The sequence below is a fragment of the Dermacentor andersoni genome, chromosome 11 (genome assembly GCF_023375885.2).
Source record: "Dermacentor andersoni chromosome 11, qqDerAnde1_hic_scaffold, whole genome shotgun sequence".
NCBI classification, from domain to species: Eukaryota; Metazoa; Arthropoda; class Arachnida; order Ixodida; family Ixodidae; genus Dermacentor; species Dermacentor andersoni.
In genome coordinates, this window is record NC_092824.1 from 62,938,306 (window position 1) to 62,954,103 (window position 15,798).

Sequence of the window (15,798 nt, forward strand, 5' to 3'; positions counted from 1 at the left end):
TCGGCATTATTGGACTAGTATTTAAATCGGTCTCAAAAATTGCTATTCACACACCCCTATTATCCACCCGAATGAAATTTATATAGCCTCCATCGCTCGTTCTGTTGTCCACGATAATATAAACACCATTATGGCAAAATATTAGCTGAGGATGTCTTCGATATATCAGTATCTTCCTAGCAGTAGTTCCATGATTTTAATCATCATGCCCCAAGAAACTCGGCCCAATACACAATTGCGGGATTCACGTACTGAGCTGCGCAAATTTTCCGCTTATAACGGCAATTATTTCGCACAAGTACGTCAACGCTTTCAATGACAGGTATGTATAAGTTACACATGACGTTATTACCGAAACAGTATGATGATGATGACAAAATATACTTATTAAGGGATGGCTCGAAGGCCTATAATGGGGAATAGGAAGAGGAAGGGGAAGGCGTATTCAGAGCCGTCCTAGAAGCTGCGCGTCCTTGGCGAAAGCCAAGAGCGAGTCCAGAATGACCCTGTCGGAATCCATCGAGCCAGTTGCCGGTCTAATCCACTCCTCGTAGGACGACAATCGCACCGCCCTCACGTGGTGGTCCCGTAACAGTATAAGTTACTACACTCGCCCGTATTTATATCCATTTCTTCAATACATATTCACCTTCACTATATGCCGGGAAAAACTGCATAGGCGCCTGGTTAAGAGCGGGACCATGCTTTCCTATACACGTCCTCTCACTGTGAGATCTTCGCGCAATACCGAGGAGCTCACCATCCTGTTCGCGCCAGTTCTCGCCACTGACAACCTGAGACGCCTCAACAGGCAAGCCGTGTCTTCACATCTAGAGGCGCTAGTTCCGAATGAAATCAAAGACATCAGAGTGAACACCCGTAAGAACGTCCTTGCGATTGACGTAGAACACGCAGCTGCGTTGGATTCTTTGCGCAATGTCACTGAACTTGACGGGATGAAAGTCCGCCCTCATATTCCGCTGGGCAAACAAGTCAGTACTGGCGTAATTTACGATGTTGACGAGACCATTGTCGACTCCGATCTGTCGATCTTAATCAAGCCGGCTACCGAAAACACCGTCATCACAAACGCGTTTCGTCTCGGCACGTCACGGTGTGTGAAGATCATATTTAAGGGCGAATCCCTCCCATCGCATGTAAAAGTGGGCCACTTTCGACACGCAGTTCGCCCATTTATACCAAAACCGCTGCAGTGTTGGAAATGCATGAAGTTTGGACACGTGAGTAGTGTGTGCAAGAACACTACCGTCTGTTCTCGCTGCACTGGGCCCCACACCACTAACACGTGCAAGGCCAATGTGCTGAAGTGCACAAACTGTAGCGGCCCTCACGATGCATCCTCGAAGGAATGCCCTTTGATACGAAAGGAAATGGCAATATTGAAAAAAAATGGTTAGAGACCACTCTTCTCACCGAGAAGCAGCAGCATCTATTAAGCGACGACGATCACGTCGCCGACGTCGATCAAGAACCTCCAAAGCCTCTGCAGAACGCCAGCCGCGGACATTACCACCCGCTCTTCCGCCCCGGCCAAACGCAGTCAGCTCAAAGGACACAGGTGCATCGAACAGCACGGCTGCTGACGCTTGGCCTGCACTCCCGCGGCTACATGCCCCTACTGAGCGAAATCAGAGCTCTACAGCAAGGGATACCTCATCTGTTCCTGATAAATTGTCAGACCAGGATCAACAAGTTGTTGTCATGATAAGCTCTCTGATGAGTGCTATTCGTGTTCTCCTGGACAAGCTACAGACACCAACAGCTCGAAGTGCGTTGCAAGTGCTGGATGCCATCAATCCGGTTCTTGAGAGCCTTCAGAAGTCCAGTGCTTGAGGGCTTCTACAGCAGAACCACGGCTCATCGACAACAACAGCGATCGTTCCGGGATTATGTCAGAAGTGCCTCCATATTCCAATGGAATGCGAGAGGCTTGAGGTCACGTATTTCGGAGTTGCGGCAGTTCGTGTTTGACAACCACTTCCCCATACTGGTTATCTGTGAACCGAACTTATCAGCCTCCATAAGACTATTAGGGTATGAACCTTTTGTTTCAACCACGTGTGTCCGAAGTAATAAGGTTTTGGTTTACATCCGCAAAGACCTTACGTATTTTTCCCAACCCGTAGCGCCACACGACGGTAACCAATATGTCTGTGTTACTGTGAAAAAGAAGAGGCTGTCTTTTACTCTTATTGGCGTCTACCTATCCCCAACCAGTCAGTTTGATAGCAAAAGACTAGAAGATATCATGACTGCTACTCCCGGTCCTTGGATAATAACAGGGGATTTCAACGCTCACCACCATATATGGGGAAGCTCCAGGATAAACTCGAGGGGCAGGTCACTAATATCTTTTGCATCTGGCCACAACCTATGTCTTCTAAACGACGGAAGCCCGACATTTCTGCGAGGAACAACGTACAGCAGCTGCCTTGACTTGACTTTTGTGTCACGTTGCCTGACTTCGAGCGTGCAGTGGTTCACCGATATTGAAACCCTTGGAAGTGATCACATTCCGACCTATGTGAGAATCGATGGATTAGACGCCGCATTACCAGTTGTATCTCGCCAAATCGACTGGTCAGTCTTTCAAGCTCGTGTAGAAGACACATGCAAGAAACGTATTGTACGCAAATTAGAAGAAATAATTGCTGACGCAATGCAAGATTGCACGCGTTGCTTCACACATTCATCAAAGCGTACAGAGAATGACATTGAGTTGGAAAGGCTTCGTGCACTACGTCGCCGAGCTGAAAGGAGGTACAGGCGCACGAAGTCAATTCTTGACCTCAGAGAAGCTCGGCGCATGCAAAAGAAGACAAAGCGGCGAATGGATAAGCTAGCGGATCAAAGATGGAAATGCTTTTGCGAGTCACTGGACCCCCGCAAGCCATTATCCCGTGTGTGGCGTACCCTACGGGGTCTTAGCTCAAGCCCCCAGCAACGACGCCCTTTCAACGCCCTTGCTCTCTATGAAAACCGCCGCGAGATAGAAGTTGCGGAGGATTTTTGTGCGAAAGTCGCCGGCGGCACAAATTTAGTCTTTGACATGACTTTAGGTGACATCCCCGGTCCACGAGATACAAGTATGGACGTTCCATTCACTATGGAAGAGTTAGAAGCTGCTATGGCGCTCTGTAGGTGTTCATCTTCACCAGGGCCCGATGGGATAACATATAGTGCTTTGCGCCACCTAGGTCAAGAAGCACGAAGAGAACTCCTCAGTCTTTTTAACAGCTCATGGCGAGATGGTGTCGTCCCACAGGAATGGAAACGAAGCCGCCTGGTACCGCTACTAAAAACTGGAAAGTCACCGCTCGAACTGGCATCGTATCGGCCGATAGCACTTGCCAGCTGCGTCGGGAAACTCATGGAACGTATGATCCTCATGCGTCTCGAATGGTACCTTGAACACAACAAAATTTACCCTGACTCAATGGCGGGATTTCGACGAGGCCGTTCATCGATTGATAGTGTCATCGATCTGGTATCATCTGTAGAACAACAAAAATCTCGGAAGCGATTATCAGCAGCACTCTTTTCTGACGTGAAAGGCGCCTACGACAATGTTTCCCATCAAACCATTCTAGACGCGCTTCTGACAGTTGAACTAGGAGGGCGAGTATATCAATGGATCAGAAACTACTTGACACAAAGGTCTTTGTTCGTGCGTACGGAAGATGGTCCGACTACCGACCACTACACATGCCGAGGCGTTCCCCAAGGCGGTGTTCTAAGCCCTGTTCTTTTCAACCTCGCGCTTCTTGGGCTGGCTGAATGCCTACCGGAAACAGTGAGTGTTTCAATATACGCCGACGACATCTGCATCTGGACATCAGCGGTCACTCGCCTGCAGGTTCGCGCAAGGCTACAGCAAGCAGCAACACAGGCATCTGACTATCTTCGGACACAAGGGCTTACCATCTCAACAGAAAAATGTGCGTTAGTCGCTTTTACGCGAAAAGCGATGTCTGGTTATCCAGTGTACATCAATGGCCAGCCTATCTGCTACAAGAAAAATCATCGGTTTTTGGGTGTCATTGTTGACCGGGACCTCTCTTGGAGCCCTCAGGTTGCCCACTTGAAGAAGAGGCTCACATCTATTGTTCACATCTTCAAGTTCATCGCCGGCAAAACATGGGGATCGTCAGTGGGCTCCATGCTACAGTTATATCGACCACTCTTTATCGGATTTCTACGCTATAGTTCTCCCGTGCTTGCTAAAACATGCAAGTCAAATCTTCGCGAACTTCAGAGCGTGCAAGCGCAGGCACTACGTGTTTGCCTAGGCCTTCCGCGGAGCACCTCAACAGCAGGAACCATTATAATGGCTCAAGACCATCCGATCACGACTTACATCAGCACCGAGTCGCTTAGGGCCCATGTTCGTCATATTTCACGGATTCAATCAAGCTTTCTTGCCTGTCTGCCAGAACGACGACCACAGGCATCCTTCTCCAACGAGGTCAGCAAGCATCGTGCCTCCCTACCATCGGGCTTCACACCATCAGCACGTTCAACCTCAGCTTTGTGGTGTTTAAAACAGCCTCAGGTGCGTCTTACGGTTCCAGGGATAAGAAAGAAGACCGACCTGCCTACCTTGGCCTTGAAGCAAGCAGCTCTGGATTGTTTGCACACTTTCTACTTTGACCGCGTCCACATATATACGGATGGCTCTTCCACCCAGACCAGCTCCACCGGGGCAGTGGTTATACCATCACGATCACTAAGCATCCGATACAAGATTTCTCACTTGACAACATCGACCGGTTCGGAGCTTGTTGCCCTCCGAGGTGCCGTAGATTATATTAACAACCAACCGGCCTATCGGTGGGCAATATTCTGTGATTCAAAGGCGGCCTTACAATGTCTTCTGTCATCTCTTCGTCGCGGGTCCTGTGAACAACTCGTATCGGAGATACGAGAAATGCACCATCACATGATTGCGAAAGGGCACGACGTCGTGTTTCAGTGGCTGCCTGGCCATTGCGGTATCTCCGGCAACGACGTCGCTGACGAAGCTGCTAAGAAAGCACATGAAGGAGCAACCCTTGTTTCTATACCTTTATCGCGGACTGACGCAGCCCAACACTTAGGCAAGCTAGCGCACCATATGACATTGGAGAAGTGGCACACACCTGATTTCACTCAACATCGATTGCATTCCCTCGATCCATCTATGCAACTGCGGCTGTTACCAGGGCTTCCGCGTAATGAGGAAACAATGCTGTGCCGCTTACGCTTGGGCGTCGCATTCACGAATGCATATACGTTTTTAATTGGAATGGCTGATAGCGCCGAGTGCAATGCCTGCGGTGTCGAAGAAACTATAGACCATCTACTGTGCTACTGCCCATCATTTGAAAATGAAAGACAAGAACTCTGCACAGCTCTCAACCAGTTACATAGAAAACCGTTCACCTTGAACAAGATCTTGGGACCATGGCCTCGCATATCGCAGCTACAAAAGGCCACAAAAGCGCTGCTGCGATATTTGAAAGATACAGGATTGAGTCAGCGTCTGTGATCCGGACTGAGTGACTGAACGATATCCCCGGTAGACTTTCTCTTCTTTCTTTAATCTTTCCGTCCCCGTTTCCCTTTCCCCAGTGTAGGGTAGCCAACCGGGCTCAGTCCTGGTTAACCTCCCTACCTTTCATTTATCATTTGCTCTCTCTCTCTCTCCTCTCACTGTATGAGAGATCGCCTTAGCAAAATGACCGTCTGTTTTTCTGAGTAGAGGAGCCCGAGAAATCTCAGCTTCATTTGAATTACCCGTCCTGTTACTCGTTAACGCTATCGCTGTTTAACAACCTGAAACGCACAAACAAAATTTCTCATCAAGTAAAATTAGGAGAACTTGTTCATGTTTATTTCTGGTCATGAAGTATGTTTGTACAAAACAAACAATAAAAATGTTATCTAAGGAAAAACCTCATTGCCACAGTAATTAATTAGTAACGGGATTCCTAACTGTTTAGAACTGAAAACGCCCTCCGGCGTATGAAAAAAATGCAGTCGATTTGTACGACCTTGCAGAATCTGAACCGAATTTCCAGAAAAGCTGTTTCTTTTGATAAGTTGCGATACGAATTTCATTTGCGTGTAACTAAATCACATACATTAAAATGTTACCCGTGTATGACATATTCCTGGCCCGTTTGAAACCTTACTCGCATAAAACTCTTTCGAGCATTTGTTAAGAAGCTTTCGATGCAACGCATTTCCTTGCATAGTTGGAGACAAGGTCAGAGCCAGAGCAGGAGCAAGGACGCGACGTCGTCCTGATGAAGTTTTCTCCTAAAAAATGTGGGCCAATCCCGTAGACAGCGCAGTCTAAGAAACGTGGATATAGTGCAAATCAAGGCGGCCCAATTGGCCAGTATCGCATACAGCGTAAACAAACACCGGATACAGTGCGAATTAAGTGGCCGCATAGAACGGCCAAAAGCAGGGGAGTCGTCTCGTAACGAGAAGCCTGACGACCATGAGATAACGACGCTGGTCGGAGTGCACGGTGACGACGGGCGACGGAATGGGCGACCAGCCAACCAGTGGTTGACCCGTACGTTACATTAAGGAAGTGTCCGGCGTCACATTAAGCACCCCTAACCGAGTGGCCACTACACAAGGTGGTGGTGTTGCCAACGACGTGTTCATCAGAGTTCTCGATCTAGCCACTTGCGAGTACATGCGACTCGCTCTTCATTACGCGTAGGCCGATACTATCTGTAATGGGCATCAAACATGATGACGTGCACTTTTCTTGCGGCGCGAGGGCCAGGTATGACCAAACAGCGCCACATCCACACGGCTGAAGATAAAAAAGTTTGTTCACACATTTAGGTCGTTTATAACTTCAGAAATGCTTCTCATGACAGGGATAACCATCAGCGATGGTCCCTGCTTTATTCATTTTTTTATAAAGTCAATAATTCATCTGGGCACACCTCGCCAGAACATCGGCTATAGGGTATCAGGTGTCTCGTAACGCCGGCGTAATAAGGAGAATAGTTTTCACAAGCTACTCGGGCAGCTACTCGGGCGTCGCGTCTAAATAGCTTGCGAAATCTAGGGAAAGGACAGCTGTACGTTTACTGTCCATTCTGCTCATACCAGTGCGTAGACACACGGCTGATTAACGGGAACGTTAGTGTGCGCTTGCACAAGGCCAGCAGCGGAAGGAGTAACGCTGCATCGGCTCCACTGCCCAGACAGTTGAGTCGTCTTTCATTTCTTTAGATAACTATCATCATCATCATCATTACCATCATCATCACCCAATTGAGAGGAGCATGCGTTACGTTCGCTTGGCTTCGTCGATCCTGCATCCAAATGCACTGTGCGTCTCCGGAGGCCGTCCAACCATCCGCGCGCTGGACGCGCGTGCGCCCTCAATAGCGGGACAGCACGGCGGCGACGTCAACGGCTGTCAACAGACGGTGCTACTTTGCATGACCTAGCTGAATGAACCCTTAATCGAAGCCATCGACTCGCGCCAAGCAGAGTACCGCCAGAAGCGGAATAGGCGACGCCTTTGACGAACCACCAATTCCCGCCAGTCGCAACGGCAACCCCAAAACTGGCTCAAGCACTCGCCATCATATATATAGAGTTCAAAAGGTTTCTTGTTCCTTCTGTGCAACAATGGTTCCGCGCCCGCTCTGTATGGTTTACCCGAGATCTACAAAGCAGGCACCCCGATGCGCCCAATCGTCGACTTCACCCGCTCGCATCTGCACAAGCTATCGAATTACGTTCACCGCATTATCTCCCCTTTGGTTGGCAAAAGCAGAACTCGTACGACTTCGGCGAAAAAATTCGCGACACGGTCCTCGATGATGACGAAATCCTGGTGTCCTTCGCTATGAAATCGCTTTTCATGAGCGTGCCAACAGAGCTCGCCGTCAAGGTTTGCACAGATGCCCTTGAATCAGACCCAACTCTACTGGAAAGAACCCCAATTGACGTTCCAGACCTCAGCAGACTTCTGCAGTTCTGTCTGGGTAATACCTACTTCACGTTCCCGACGAGCATCTTTAAGCAGGTCCATGGAACGGCAATGGGTGTTTCGATTTCAGTCACCGCAGCGAACTTTACAATGGAGTCGCTAGAGTCTCGCGCCCTCTATAACTTCACACCACGTCCAAGGATATTCCTCCGGTATGTAGACGATTGCTTCTCCGTGATTAAGAAAACGGCTTTCAGCGCATTTATTCTGCATCTCAATAGCATAGCACCGGCCATACATTTCACGACAGAGGAAGAATCCGATGGCCGTCCACCTCTTCTAAACGCCCTAGTAAAACGCGACGGTAATATGGTGTCATTCAGCGTATTTAGAAAGGACACGCACACCGGCATGTACCTCAACTTCATTATGCAAAAAGGTGAGGCGTGCAGACAGGACACAAGAGTAGAGAAGTGGACAACACGAACTTCTCTACTATTGTGTCCTGTCTGCACGCCTCACCTTTTTGCATAATGAATCCTTACCGACTAGCTCAGCTTTCTGTCATTCTAAGCCTCAACGTCAGTTCCGTACACCCGACCTGTATCAACAAGTCAGTGGTCGCCTCACTTCTACGCCGTGCACAAAAACTCTGCTCAACCCCGGAGGACCGAGCGGCTGATCTAGCTACCACGCGCCGTGATCTGTCTTCGGACTACCCCATTTCGTTTATCGAAACTGTCGAAAACCGCTTAGCTCACCCGGTGTCACAACAGCCCCTGCGACAAGAGAAAAAGAAAAGGCTTCCGATACCTTACGTCCCCGACGCAAGCCAAAGCCTGTGCCGAACCTTTCGGTCGTACGAAGTTGATGTCGCACATGTCCCTTCGCGCATGCTGCAGACATGTGACGGTGAAAGACCAGCTCGCAGTAGAGGGGTTCCCCGGTGTCGTGTACAGAATTCCTTGCGCTGGTTGCAAACGCGTGTTCTATCGTGAACAAATGAAACGCGAACAGCGCGGGGCCGATAGTGCAATCAGCGCAACCTGCTGGCCATGCTCAATTCAGGCGGTGAGTGCTAGAGTATGTGTCCCACTGCGATATGTTCGACCGCAGTTTCCCGCGTGCTAGTTTCGTCATACCGCCGCACAGGCGCGCCGCTGGCATTGCCGTCGAAGCAGCTGTTCGTGCCATGTGGTGTTGCCTGAAGGCAGCCCGCTCGTGCGAGACGAGCGTTTGCTTTGCTCGCTATCAAGCGTGGATTTTTGTTTGTGTATTTATTTTTGCCACCATCTTCTCCTCGCTAACACTGGCGTGCTTTAACAGCCGGAAGGCAGCCCTGCTCGTGCCACTCAATTGCATCGTTATAGACGTTCGCTTCGATAAGACAAGCATTCAAGCGACATTCTCTTTTCAACCGTTTCTCAAGTATTAGAAGTAAACAAAAAATATTGAACGACCAGCGCATGACAATTTCGCGTGATTAACACCGTCTTCTTTAGTCACACGCGACACTATGAAACCTGTGAAGTGTGCTTGAAGATGCTGAACTGGCGTAGATTGCAGCTGCAAGAGATATAGCAGGCGAAAAGTAACAACAAAGGAAACGCGTTTATTTCCAAATGAAGACTCTCTCACGACTTTTATGAAATGAAAAGTGAATTTGTGGCACTATTAATTCGCTCATAGTTAAGAGCTTTCCGTTGCAGATGTAGAATTGTTGACTCCTCCGGCTGCAGCGACTGCAGTCATTCTTCGGGGCAAGCTTTCGAAGAGCCGCATAGCTATATCAGAGCTCCGTAGGCGCTCCCACTCTTCCTGAACAGCTCCCCACAGTGCATCCTGCGAGCCCCTCTGTAGCAATCGGCGGGAGAGAGCCTTTTTCATTGCGCCCCAGATATTCTCACATAGGTTCCTGCGGTACCTTGAGCAGGCCCAAACCGAGAAGACCGCTGCGTCCCCATTCTTCTCTCAAGGACCGACGCCGCGAGACAACTTCGCAGTCTAGCTCGCACGATCTCCTTAGGAGAGTGGAATACCACACATACAAGGCGCACAAGATTGCACAGACTAAACCCGTCACTGCAACTCAGACCTCCGGCCGGTGTGCACCGACGCGAAGCGTCTCTTCTGTGTCGTTTGTGGCTTGGAGTTGCCTTCACGAATGCCTACTCAGCACTGATTGGAATGGCTGATAGTCCTGCATGTGATGTTTGCGGATGCGAGGAGAACATTGACTACTTACTGCGCCACTGTCCTCAATTTCAAGCACAAGGACAATCTTTGTCCAACACATTGAGGAAATTAGATGATCGTCCTCTGAGTGAACAGACAGTACTAGAGCATCGTCCCCATCGATCATCGGCTCAGAAGGCAGTGAAGGCACTTTTGTGATTTCTCAGAACGTCTGGTTTGCGCGAGCGGCTTTAACTCAAGTACTGTCCGTAGACGTCTCTACACCTTCTGTCTCTTCCCCTTCTCCCTTCCGCCAGCGTAGGGTAGCCAACCAGACCCTTGACTGATTAACATCCCTGCATTCCTATATTCCTCTCTCTTGAGCGGGCCAATCAAGCTGCATAACGCCCAGTTCTTCTGTCAGTTTCCTTACTGATCGGGCCCTGTGTATTGGGCTGCGATCACGTTGCAGGTATAATAGTCCATTTGAGAACGGTCCTTCAAGAGCGAATGGAACAATAACGTCTTCAATGACCCTGTGATAAATTTCGGCAGTGAACAGGCCTTCAGGCGCATAAGTGTACATAGGCCATCCTTGGAAAGGGATCCCCAGACGCCGACAGCGCACCGGCAACTACTGCCAACACGCTGGACGTTACATGGCTCGCACCTGCGGAAGAAAATTGTTAGGTGCATTGAGTAGCGTCGGCAGATGCCTTGCAAGTGGAAGCGCCTGATACGAAAAAATGGCACCCTATTCCAAATAATGACGCACGATTCGTATGTTTATTTCCGCTTAGAAAGCAGCTGGAACTAGTTAACGAAAGGATTAAGTGTTTGAAGTAAGTGGCTATTATCTCAGCGCATAAGAGAACAAACATACCTGGTGTTTTCTGTTCTCCATATGCGCTGGCGCTGGTCCCATCGCGAGGAAAATGTGGATTCGTTTGTGAACATGACGTAACTCCAGTCCCTAGCCGTCCATAACAAATGCTCTTGAGCAAATAAAAGCCGTGCGCGCCTGTTCGCCCCCGAAAGCAGAGGTTTTTGTGCAGGCACCCTATTTCGGAGGTTTGCTTCGTGCGACCGTCTTCGCACGGTTTTCGAGCTAGCGTCCACACCAAGCTCGCCCGCTATTTCTTTCGATGTGAAAAAATGGGGCTTCAGCTGCGCATGCCACGATTTGATGAGCCTGGTCCTCTGTCGTAGCTCGACGTCTGTGTCCCTGAGGTAGATTTCCAAGTCGTCCCTCGTCACGCTACGCCTGGAGAATCCGATTAAGAGTCGACAACTGGCGTCCTGTAACACTCGCAATGTCACGTTGCGGCACATTGCACCAGTAAAGAGCAATCATCTGGGGTGCGATCTTGTACGCGTTCCAAAATAGAACGGAGGCCGTTCGTTCCACCGAGCCAAATACGATTCGTCAATTTGAACCGTGCCGAACGCCATGACGTCAATTGTGACGTGCTATCTGCTGTCAATCATTCAGTGTCGTCTGCTATCGGACGAACGGAACATACCGCCTATTTCGTGACGCAAAGAACGAACCGCCTCCGTTCTATTTTGGAAAGCGTACAAGATCGGACCCCTGAAGTCTGTATTCTGTCGGCACACCAGGAGTGGCTGAGTTCTAATGGCCTTAGGAACACCGGTTCCTGCAGTTATGTACAACATGCAGCGCCGACACGGCCACACCGCCCCGTTAAGATGTGGCTCTTGCGCAAGCGGCGTTTTTAACGATACAAATGAATGGCACGAGCAGTACTGTCTTCCAGCAGTTAAAGCGCGCCGGCGATAGCGAGGGGATGATGGTGGCAAAAATAAATACGGAAATAAAAAGCCACTCTTGATAGCGAGCAAAGCAGACGCTCGTCTCACACGTGCCGGCTGCCTTTAGGCAACGTCACGTGGCACGAACAGGAAACAGGAAACACCACCGGTCGAACATATCGGAGCGAGACGCATACTCTCGCAATCACCGCCTGAACTGAGCATGACCAGCAGGTTGCGCTGATTGTACTATCGGCCCCGCGCTCCGCTGTTCGCGTTTCATTTGTCCACGATTGTAGCACATCGGTGAAACGGGTGACTTCGTAAAAAAAAAATATTGAAACGGCGCAACTATAATGTCAACAGCAAGCACGTTGCAACAAACGCTCCGGATGAACACGTAGCGTACGCGGGCCATGAAATCGACCGGAATAGCACGAAGATAGTTGGAAACGAAGAGAACAAGACGGCAAAGCTTGATCTGGAATCCCTTAATATCCAGACGCCGTCACACACACACGCTCAATCGCAACTCGGGCAACCTGCCCCCGATATACACCCGATGCTTGCGTCACACCATGAAGCGTATATAACCAACCTTCCCTTAATTCCCTTCACTGTGAACAAGGCTCCTGTAGTGAGGCCGAAATGTTTTTTTTTTTTCTTTTTCAACGATTGGTCGGCGCTTGATATTTCCCGCCATGAACTTTCCCGAGTAAATGGGTTTCCGTCGAACCGTGGATTTCATTGGTTTAAATTCTTCCTTTTCGCTTATAAACCCACCAATCATCTACAGTTACACTACTATAACAATTAAATGTCTTAACTTCGCAAATTAAGAACTTTTTTGCAGATCCAATTGAGGCATTAAACATTAAGCGGTATGGGGCTGCAGTATACTCGCCGACTAATGCTTACGCCTTGAAACACATCAAGTATAGGTGACGCTTGCAGAAAGCCGATGCCTTTTGTTTCCAATACTTCTGCAGCTGGAGTTTTCTTTAGAATTCATGTGCGCTTTGCTGCCAGAGTGCCGGGTCATCCGCTTGCTTCAGGCCGCGATCCTGTGGTGCGAAGCTCGCTCCCAGCGAATCATCGAAGCCCGTCTATGCCGACGGAGCCACCACGTAAAAATCCTTTCGTGGTCAATTGTCACGTCAGTGCCGAGGCTCCACAGCAAGAGGAATAGTACCGAGCCAGGGCTGACATCTTTTCTCTTCAGCATATTAACACAAGCTACAGGATTCACTGACCTATTGGCCAGGCAGGAAGGACGCCGTTACTGCATCCCACGAAACAGTACTGTTATGTGCACTGCGTGATGGAGCAATCAAATGGAGCAGTAAGGCTGCGATCGCAGTCACAACGCGGCTTTCGAGGACGTCCACACATCAGGATAGACACGCCGTGCGCGACGATGAAGTGCAACTGCCGTAGAGTAAAATGAAGCGCGTTTATTAGCTGCGGTCCGCAGTTACGGCGTACGCCCGGTAACGGGTAACAAATCTTAGCGCCAAGGAAGTAGCATTCGAATTTACTCGCGGGACACTTATCGTCATGTAACAGGCGGAGTAGGAACCGCAGCGCAAGCAGCCGGCAGCGAACAGACACGGATGGGAACACGAACCAACTGCGAGGGTGCGGTTGCCCGAGTGCCGCGCGACAGGCCACCTCTGAACTGGCCGACTACAACAACCTAGTAAACCGTAACTTTCACTTTACAACGTGACAAACGTACCCCACACGGCCGCAAAATACAGACTGTGCTAAGTACGTCTTCTCTAACAGGGATTGCGCATGCTGAATACTTCGTCTTACATAACTTCTCAAGAAACGAAAGCCACACAGAGTCTGGTATATGTATGGTCTGTATGTTGGCACAATAAAAGGCCAAATTACGATTATAATCGCGCTTTCTTAAGACCGCGAAGAGGACTTAGGCGTGTTTGAGGAGAACCAATGAGCGAATAAGGACGTTTTGAAAAATTCAGAGCAGCACCTGAAATAATTCCGCATTCAGCGAAAAGACGGAGGCTACGGTATAAGCTGACTTCATTCTATATATGTGGTTTCATCGGCGACGGCTGTCACCTTCACAACACCGCTACCATGCAGGCAGGGGTAGAACTCTCTTGAAAGGGTCTCTGAGTAATGAGCGCAGAAATGGCTCAAAGCTGAACCCGAAGAGTACTGGAGAGAAGACTTGAACACCACAGGTAAATGTAAATGGGGCGCCTTCACGTCCATCAAGGAGCAATCTACTTCAGAAGCTCGACAAAATCTGACGAAAAGCCGAGTGCTGCGAGTATGCTGAATATCTAGCTAGGTTCAAGGCGATCGAATGCCTTCTCTTGATCTTGTGAAATCAAGAGCTCAAGTGCTGATCTCACCAGCATGCTATTTTGAAAAAAAAAAAGATTTCAACTAAAGACGATACGAACACATGTGTATCAATGACGGAAAAATTCCATCAGGAGGTAATATATACAAAGCACTGAGCATTGAATGAACGGCACGCTTTCAAAGAAATGTTTGAGTCTACATGGCCTCACTAACATGTGAGTATAACCGCACAGCGCACAGAAACGCACAGTTCCCCATAAACTAAATGTTGCATTATATAAAATGATGTATAATATATACAATGTACGTAATGGTTATGTACAATGATGATGTGACAAAGGCACTTCACTTATTTAATGCGTAAGCATTCTTTGGCGAGCACCCCAGCATGTAACGCGAAAAGTATATTGCCTTGTATCTAAAAAAAATGCGTAATTTGCGAAGTTGAAATATTTCATCGATATGATAGTGTGAGTGTAGATGATTGGTAGCTTTAAGGGGCGATCAGTTACAATTTAAACAAAAAAAGATGAGAGAGAATGCCCATAGGGATGATACATAGGGCTCTATAGAAAATGCGTGGGGATGCTCGTAGGAGGCGTGAGTCAAGTGAAATTTGGAGTACCGCCAACTTGTAATTGGGACATGGGCCAAATTAAATTTTGGAGGTTGGCCAACTTAAAATTTGGGCGTGGGCCAACTTAATTTACGGTTGGGCCAACTTGAAATATGGGGGTGGGCCAACTTGAAAACTGTGTATATTTAGCAAAGCAATGAAGGGGGCTAGTTGGTGAACGTTCATGGCTATATTGCGCTCAATTTTACACAGACGATATAAGTGAAGGACGATATATTAGTGATATATATATAGTGACGATATAAGTGAAGTATAAGTCCCGTCCTTCACTTATATCGTCTGTGTAAAACTGAGCGCAATATAGCCATGAACGTTCACCAACTAGCCCCCTTCATTGCTTTACTATATTGCTGCGCAATATAACCATGAAAACTGTGGGTGGGCCAACTGAAATTTGGGGGAGAGTCACTTGAAATATGGGGGCGCGCCAACTTGAAATTGTGACCTGGGCCAAACTAAATTTAGGGATGAGCCAACTTAAATTTGGGGTTAAGACAACTTGAAATCTGTGGATGGATCATCTTCAATTTGGCAATGGGCCAATATTAAATTTTGAGGGTGAAACAACTTAAAATTGGAGGTGATGCAACTTAAAATTCGTGTATATGCTTACGCATACCTGACTACATTAGTGAAGTTTCTGCATACCCTTATAGAGCGATGCAATCAGATGAGAGCCAGTGTAACAGCATCTAGTAAAATCACACGTATAGTGTTGTTACCGGTGTCTCTTACTTTCTAGCAATCAAAGTGGCATACAGTGCCTCTAGAAATTATGCTGCATTATTCACTGAATCTTTCAGCCACACAAAGTGCTGAGTACGCAAGATGCTGCATTGCCTAACCTGAACGAGCCTTTAATCGAAACCATCGACTCCCGTTACGCAGAGCACAGACA

The 15,798-nt window shown here is 48.5% G+C and overlaps 1 long non-coding RNA gene across 2 annotated transcripts in view; it reads right to left on the reverse strand.

Annotated features, from left to right (window-relative positions):
- Nucleotides 1-15,798, reverse strand: part of LOC129381395 (uncharacterized) — a 149,561-nt gene that overhangs the window by 122,908 nt on the left and 10,855 nt on the right. The window contains exon 1 of one of the 2 annotated variants that reach the window (XR_011891091.1): nucleotides 8,786-9,011. The exons of the other annotated variant lie outside the window; for it this stretch is intronic. This is a non-coding gene — a long non-coding RNA (uncharacterized lncRNA). Of the gene's footprint in view, nucleotides 1-8,785; nucleotides 9,012-15,798 lie in introns of those variants that run through there. 2 annotated transcript variants of the gene reach the window in all.